The sequence below is a fragment of the Polypterus senegalus genome, chromosome 1 (genome assembly GCF_016835505.1).
Source record: "Polypterus senegalus isolate Bchr_013 chromosome 1, ASM1683550v1, whole genome shotgun sequence".
Taxonomy (NCBI): Eukaryota; Metazoa; Chordata; class Cladistia; order Polypteriformes; family Polypteridae; genus Polypterus; species Polypterus senegalus.
The window spans coordinates 255,527,854-255,536,973 of record NC_053154.1 but is presented as its reverse complement, the minus strand read 5'-3'; positions in this window follow the sequence as shown (position 1 = coordinate 255,536,973).

The window sequence follows — 9,120 nt, the reverse complement described above, 5'->3', positions numbered from 1 at the left end:
TCAAGGTTTTAGAATGGCAACAATAATAATGGTGTTTTTTGCGACCAAGTGGCTACTGCAAGTCACATAACGTAATGCCGTTGTACACAGTGTACCACAATGTCCAAGTACACAGATACATTTGAAGCAGAAAATGATTCTTGGTTTGTGATTACATTGGGGATTGGATATTCAGATAGCCAGGACATTTCACCAACATTTTTCAACTAAGATTTTTTTGCTTCCTGTTGATGGTTTTGTCACTAGATTTGTTCTTCTCCCAGTTTTGAACAATTGCCTGCTTATACCTACTCTTTTAACTTCCTCTGCTCATTGGTTTAATTTCCCAGTATATTATTCTTTTGGGTTTCCCAACTCTTTTAAATTGTCATTTTTGAACCCCTTTCCACATTGTTTTTACCAACTATTTTAATGTTTTATGTGCTTTGTTTTAGTTTTGGTAAACATGATTGAGAAACATGTCCAAACATCCTGTTTAGCCACTGAGCCATTATATGTGTCTTAAGAGCACTAACCCGAGACTTAGGGTCTTCACAGTCAAAAACAAAAAATGGAACAGTATTAATCTATGGTAGATGAAACAAAAAATCAAAACTCCATCGTCTGGAGTAGTAAAGACCTAGAGAAAATGTTTATTATCAAAACCAAAAAAAAGGAAAATTATGGCTTGCTGTGAGAAAAGCTTGGCAAAGTAACTGAAGTAAAAATGTTAAGGAAGGCTTAGAGTTGGGGAAGGAGAGTAAGGAGGAAGTAGATAGATAGATAGATAGATAGATAGATAGATAGATAGATAGATAGATAGATAGATAGATAGATAGATAGATAGATAGATAGATAGATAGATAGATAGATAGATAGATAGATAGATAGCAATAACAAAGTCTGATTACTCATGTAAGATATTCTGAAAACAGCACAACAAACTGTTTTGCAAAAGATTTGAAATAACAGATTAATTTACTTGATAAGATTGATTTCATACAGGATGGCTTAAAGTTTAGACAAAAGTAAAAGAGGAAGGGCAGATTCGGGAAGTTAAAGCACAAAGAGTGAGCGAATCTTTAATACGTTTTAAACCAGTTAATAAAGCAAATACAAATCTTACAATTACAAATATTACAAACCTAACAGAGGCATTCTCTGACAAGCCAGATATTAAAGGCATATTATTAGAAAAACAGCTTTAAATAGTTTTTTAAAATTAAATTAAATTATCTCGGACATTTATGAATTCAACAGTACAAATATAATAAAGTTTGGATTTTTATTTTTAGTATTGATTTTAAGCAGTGTTTTTCAGTTACTGGAGAGAAAATGTCTGATAGATAGATAGATAGATAGATAGATAGATAGATAGATAGATAGATAGATAGATAGATAGATAGATAGATAGATAGTATATACACAGCTGAATTACATAAAAGGAACACAATTAAAAAGAAAGAAAACTTCTCACTTGGCAATCCCAGACACAGTGAGGCATTATGAAGATGTATTTCTGTTGGTATAAAGGAGCCCCTGTAACGTTTCTTGACAGACGTCTGCTGAATGATTCTGAAGTTCTCAGTGTTATTGTGTCCGTGAGAGGATGTGCAGAATTGTTCGTAATGGCATTCAGTTTTGTTTTAATTCTCTCCTTTTCTACTACCTCCAGGGGGTCCTGAATGCATACCATAACTTAACTGGGCCTCTCATGAAGTGATGAATGCAGCCCAGCACACCACAGCATAGAAAATTGCACTGACCATCAAAGAGATCTGTAGAAGAAGTGAAGGATGTCACTTCCCACATTAAAGGAATGCAGTCTCCTATGGAAAAAGAGTCTGCTCTGCCCTTTCTTATATAGCTCTTCTGTGTTGCGAGACCAGTCCAACCTGTCATTAATGTGGCCGTAAAGTATTTGTATGAGTCGACCACCTCTGCATCCACTCCCTGAGTAGTGACCGGACATAGAGGCTGTTTGGTGCATTGAAAGTCAATGGCTGGGTCCTTGCTTTTGCTGATGTTAAGTTGCAGACAATTCTTTCTGCACCGGGAAACAAAGTTCTCAACCTGACTCCTGTACTCTGTCTCACACCTTTTATTAATGCATCTCATACGTGCAGAATCATCTGAGAATTTCTGACATTCCCTGGTGTTATATTTAGAATTGGAGGTGTACAGAGTGAAGAGAAAAGGAGACAGGACTGTTTCTTTTGGTGCTCCAGTGTTGCTCACATTCATATCACAAACACAGTCCTTGAGTCTCACAAACTGCGGTCTGACAGACAGATCCATTATCCAGGACACCATAGTTTCACCCACCTGTATATCTCTGAGCTTACCCCTTAACAGGGATGGCTGAATGGTGCTGAAGAAACCAGAAAAATAAAAATATATAATCCACACAGTGCTGCCAGCCTTGTCAAGGTGAGAATAAGCCTTGAGAAGCAGATAAATGTTTGCATCATCCACTCAATTCTGGTCCAATAGACAAACTGTAGTTGGTCCGAGTGGTCTACCACAAGAGGACTCGTATAGTCTAGGACCAGGCTCTCCAAGGTCTTCATGATGTGAGACATAAGTTCACAAATATGGCTGTAAGTAGGGAGAAGCATTTAGGCTGAGCATTTTAGGCAAAATAGGGCTTAGGTGTGCATAACACATGGTTTGTTTACATGTATGTTACAAAATGAAGAAATCAAGCACAAAGATTATCTGAATTGTAATTTGAGTGCATTTTCTCCCCCACAAATACACTAATTTAGAAAGACTTACTGGATTTTGATTCTTTTATTGTGTCCCTGCCCTTTCTCCAATAAATGTGTTTCTCATTAATAAAGAGTCTCGGATGATTCTGACCGCAGCATTTCCTAGATTTTGAATTCTTGTTCTTTCTTCAGTAAATGGGTATCTAGTGTTATCAGACTCACTGGATATTAGATTGTATTTGATTTAGGATTCTAAATTTGCCTACCATCCAATTTACTTAACCTCTGCCGTTGTAAATAAACAATCTAGCAGCCATTAAAAAAAGTTTCAAATAATACAACATTGAAAACATTTGATATAAAGGCATACATTCCAGTATGATATAATAATTTTAATGTGGCTAGCTTGATATTTGAGTTTGTGCATTGATGTCAGGTTTCCTTTGAAACAGTTATTTTCAAAATAAACTTAAGTTTAACACATGGCGTTCAAAATACTGGAAATGATCACAACAAAGTTTATTCAAAGATTTCCAGCTGGTAATGGCACATGGTAATGGAGCATAACACACTAACTGGATCATTGACAGAGAAAGACATACTTACTTTTGCAATGCTTACGTATGTGGTGGTTTGTAATGGAAACAATATTAATAGAAAGGCAGCAAGAGCATAACTGTTGGTAGATAGATAGTAGGATATGCTTTATTATAGGCTCATTCAGGTTTGACTGCATTCTCCCTAATGGATTTCTAATGTTTACTTTAACTGGCATAACTCTTTCATTATGTGTTCTGTAAATGTAATAAATAACCTTTATTACACTACATCTCATGGTTGGAGACATCTGTGCATTTTCTTTGGAGATACCATCTGTGTATTATTTAATTATCTATATATGGATATTTACACACCAAACAATTCAAAAGATAGAAAATAATCCATTACAAGTTGGTAAAAGATTAATATAAACTTATAAAAATAACAAAAACAACATCTCTGACATTATCTGCTATATAATAAAATGACAAGGTCTGTGTGTGTTTGTGTATGCCCAGTCCCTACGAGCAATCTGATTGGTCAGTTTGGCATTGGTGCAATTGATCAATATATTTTTGATGAACTAATCAAAAAAGGAAGAGTGAGTGTGAGACACACAAGGTGAAGTAAAGCCATAGGAGCCACACTGAGAGATGCCTTCAAAGACGGGGTATAAAAATGGACAAGAGATGAGTAAGGTGCCTCAAAAACAATGACAGTCTGAGAAGCAGGTTTTATGGGTGTGCACTCAACAGAGGGACTGCTGGTCAAGAGAAGTTCAGACATGCGAGGATACAGCTGAAGACATGGCAAGAGATATCAAATATTTTAAAAGTTATTCTGTCCTCAACTGGTAGCGTGGCTAGTATAGTATGATGTATTATGACATGCAGAACATCCTTTTAGCAATTTTGCTGTATTTTCTTATGTAATGGTTAATTCACAATTTCTCAATATAATAAACTAACACCTGCCAGTCTTATGTATCATTATTTAAAACCTCACTAGAGTAAGTTTAAAGTGGCTTTTATTTACAAAACAATAACACCTTTTAATATTTTAACCTTACTGTACCTGGATTGTGAGCTTGCCCAGCGGTTAATGCAGTAATTTTAAGTTTCTTTGGTGCAACCAGGTAAATAAGTTCACTCATCAATTTCCCACCTGTTTATTCAGTTCTGTGCTGGCTGATATATCTCACCATTGGGGGCCATAAGCATTATAAAGGTAAAATTCCATTATGACAAATACCTTTACAACGAAATTTTCATTACAACAAAGTATTTTTATGGTCCCGATAGTTTCCCAATATGACAGGAGTCTATAGAAATCTTGTTACTATGATGTACATTCAGCAGATACTTTCATTATAATGAAGTGTCCAAAAGACCCTGAAATGCCTGAATGAATCATCCGCAGAGCAGCTAGTTCTGTGGCCGCAGCTCAGTTGTGCACAATGTGCCCAAACAGAAACATTGTAATTTTTTTTTCTTTCTTCGAACTTTCCTCGTACTTTTTTTTTTTTTGCCCTTTTTGTTTTCTGCAGTTTTCAGTGATACCATTTGCTTATTGCTCGTCAACAGTTAAAAAACATTCATTGGAATTTAACTCATTGTCACTCTCCTATAGAAACGGCAGACACGAAAAAACGGTAACAGTTCATATTTGAAAAAAAATTTTACATTTTTGCAGCTCTCGATTGCAGCAAAAAAAAAAAAAAAAACATTGCCAGTCAACTTTCTTGAAAGACCGAGCAAAAAAAGAAACCATAGTACAGGTGAATGAGACAAGTATTTTGTCTTTGAAATTTTGGACATGAGCAGATGAAGATTTGTGCCCATTTTTATCAAAAATCTCAAACTGGCAAAAAATCTCAGAATAACATAAATTAGGAGTAGAAGTGATAGCATTTTATCAGTTTTCCTAATTTAGGACACTACTCCTAACTTCACTTGGATATAGGAGACTTTAAAAGCTGTCCTAAATGCCAGAAGATGATGTTCAGTCAGAAATCAGTGCACACATTCAGAGAAAGGTGGAATGTTTCGAAAATGCTGGTCAACAATGAAATCATAAAAAGATTCAACAGGGATGTAATAATATTCATTCAATATTCGTGAGATAATGTTATAGCAAGCTGCATTCATGCAAATTGTTGGTTTTCCTGGATTTTTTGGTGTAATTGATGGCATGCACATAAAGATTATTGCCCCAAGCGTGGATAAACACATGTATGTGAATCGCAGATGATATCACAGTACAGACACACAGGTGGTTATGGATGCAAACTGTATTGTATCAGCCAGCATAGTACTGAAGATAGGTGGGGCTTGATGAATAAATTGACAGCAAAATGTCACAGAGGTGCAATGAGCTATGCATTCCAGAAACCCCTGAAATATTAGTGTTACACTTTACAAGCTCGAGAAGGTTTAACAAGGCAGGCAGAAACATCTTGGCCATTAGATGAATAGAGTTTTTCAAAACTTACGAAAGGATAATGGAAAATGACACGACACAGTACTCTGGAACATGATCAGAAACACTTGTGGAAGACTGCCGGCTTCCCAGGCCGGTCCGCACCCCCAGGCCGACAGGAGGAGCTCTCCCGACAGCGGGATCGTGCCCCGAGGTCCAGCAGGGCCTTATGGACTCTGTGGTGTTTATACCTTGGGGGCCACCAGGAGTCGCTGTGGGGGGACTTATGGGCTCTGTTGTGCCTTATGACCCGGGAGTACGTCACGGTCACGTGACAGGAAGGTATGGCGTGCTCCCGGGTTGAAGTAATAGACTGATTGCCCTGACCCGGAAGGAATAAGGAACTGTGGACTGCTGGGACAGGAACACCTCCGGGTCAGGGGCTACAAAAGGACCGTGCCTCAGTCCAGACACTGAGCTGTGCTGGGTGGGAGAGGAGCAAAGTGTCTGGGCGAGGAGGAGAGGTTATTGAGTTTATTTGTTGTGAGATTTATGAGTAGTGTGGGAGGTGCTTGGTGCACTGTGAAAAAAGAAAATAAAACGGTCGTAGACTTTTACCTGGTGTTTGGAGTTATACCTGAGGGTTCAAGGGTGCACTACTGCCCCCTACTGCCACACTGGCGTAGTCGGCAGGATTCTCTGGCCGTCTGTTGGCAGGGGACCTGCGCTAAAAATAAATTTTGTGTGGGCAGACAACCCTCGGTGGGTTCCACATCTTTTTACGGAGGTGCAAACACCACCCGCTACAGAAGAAGCTACAACTGTGAGCGTTGGTCCAATCCGGAGGAATGGGGAAAAAGAAGGTCAGTCCCAGCTGGCTGCAGGGCCTGACGGGCAACGAGGAGTCCTGGACCTACCTGACCGGGAGCGAGGAAGACAGAGCGCTGATACGGGCCAAACAAGCCCGGCCGCTGGGACCGGGACACGGACAAATGCCGAGCGCATCGTACTCCTTAGACGGTCCGGGGGTGCCGCATTCCGTTACGGAGGCGGCTGCAGGTAAACCGCCCGACGTCCCGTCTTTGTTTTTATCCTGTTTTGCAGACGTCCGCCGGGAGGATTGCAGCGGCGTCTTGGATGACGGCCTCATGCCTCGGCAAAATGGCGCGGCTCCCAGAAGACAAGCCATGACGCAAGACGGCTAGAGACAGCCGCGGTCGGCGACAACAGACTGGTCACCCGCGGTGGATGTCGGGACGGTGGAGGAAACCGAGTCCGCCCGGCGAGGCCGGTCGGCCCCTAACGGGTCCGAGCCTCCTGGAAGGGAAGGGGAAGGCGGGCGAAGCGCCGCCGAAACAAAAGCCTCCGACAAAGAGGGACGGCTTGTGGCTGACGGGTCTGCCGCGGAAAAGAAAAAGGCAGATCTCAGCCGGCTTGTAGTAGCCAGCCGTCCCTCTGAGGACTCCAACTCCCAGGAGCCTTTGCGCGACCCAGCGGAACACGTGCCTGGAGGCGACGTGCTCATTGGTTCACGGCCGGAAGGTAAGCACAACGCGGAAGCGAAAATGCAGCCGGCCGTAATAACTAACTGTTTGGACTTACGGGGTCTCGAGAAATACCTCGAGCCCCTGCATCGTTTCTTGCAGGGTGTCGAAGACCTAAAGGAACGAGTGGAGGAACTAGGAGCAACGGCAGCAGCACCTGTAAAGGCACTGAAGGATTTCGTGCAGCGGCTGGGCCGGGAAGCTCCGGAGATGATCGATGCGGGAGTACAGGTGAGTCCCTCCCGTGTCGTAGAGAGTAAGGGGACACAGTGCGATCGGGCACCGCTGAGAATGAGTAGCGCGTGCCAAAGCACTGTGTGCCCGACAAGAGACTGGGGCACGATGACCGAATGGTCGGGGACTGGAGCAAACAGCCCGGGCATGCGCGTGGCGTGGCTTTCCGGAGCAGTACGGCTCACCAGGACCCGACCGGTCTTAAGTGCGGGTAGCGCCGGTGGTAGGAGTGCCGGGGGAAGCGCCGCTCGTACCGGTGCAGCTGAATAGTGCTGTTCATCGGGGCGGGACGATGCTAATGACGCCGACTCCCAGTAAGCGGAAGGTAACGGGTGTGCAGACAGCACAGAGGCTCTCCTCTTCCCATGGAGGGCCTCAGGCTGAGCACAAGCCCCACATTAAGCGGGAGATCCCCAAAAGGAATGGTGGGTCTCCCAACATGATGGAAAGAAGGCTTGAGGGCCGCCAGGCGGCCATGATGACTTCCCTGGCAGGTGAAGGGGCGGAGACGACACTGACGGAGTTCCCGAGATGTTTTTGGTCCCGCAGAGGGGAGCAACCAGGAGGACTCCGTCGGTGCTATAATTGCCGGCGACCGGGCCACGAGAGGCGCCATTGTCCCCGGGGAGACAGGAAGTACACCGTCCCTCCAAGGTTCGCTCGAGGACAGGGACAACGCATTCAAGGCCCGGATGACGCGTCCTCCTGGAGGAGGACGTCCCTCTCGGGGCCGGACGCTCCGCCCCAGAAGTCGTCACTAAGGGGAAGTGTGGAAGACTGCCGGCTTCCCAGGCCGGTCCGCACCCCCAGGCCGACAGGAGGAGCTCTCCCGACAGCGGGATCGTGCCCCGAGGTCCAGCAGGGCCTTATGGACTCTGTGGTGTTTATACACAGCCCTGCTGGATACCTTGGGGGCCACCAGGAGTCGCTGTGGGGGGACTTATGGGCTCTGTTGTGCCTTATGACCCGGGAGTACGTCACGGTCACGTGACAGGAAGGTATGGCGTGCTCCCGGGTTGAAGTAATAGACTGATTGCCCTGACCCGGAAGGAATAAGGAACTGTGGACTGCTGGGACAGGAACACCTCCGGGTCAGGGGCTACAAAAGGACCGTGCCTCAGTCCAGACACTGAGCTGTGCTGGGTGGGAGAGGAGCAAAGTGTCTGGGCGAGGAGGAGAGGTTATTGAGTTTATTTGTTGTGAGATTTATGAGTAGTGTGGGAGGTGCTTGGTGCACTGTGAAAAAAGAAAATAAAACGGTCGTAGACTTTTACCTGGTGTTTGGAGTTATACCTGAGGGTTCAAGGGTGCACTACTGCCCCCTACTGCCACACACTGTAACAGTGGACATGATTCAGAAACTGCACAAGTATATCTGAGGCTAATTTCAGTAACCATTACTTTAGAAAATGTTTCCTGTGGCCTAAACATGGAATGGTGATTCTTCTGGAGATACTGTACAACTGTGAATCATTTATTGTTAAGTAAACATGGCCAATATCATTCTTAATTCTCATTTTTTGTATGTCTCATTCTATCCATCTTGGTGCTCATTACAGTATTATTCTTGATGTTGTTTTCAAAGTGGGCCACTTAAATGCATGATTCCAGAGTACTTCATGAGGGTGACACATAAGCCTTTTACTTGAATGTAATCCTGTCTCTCAGAATATTATTGTTATTATTATTATTGT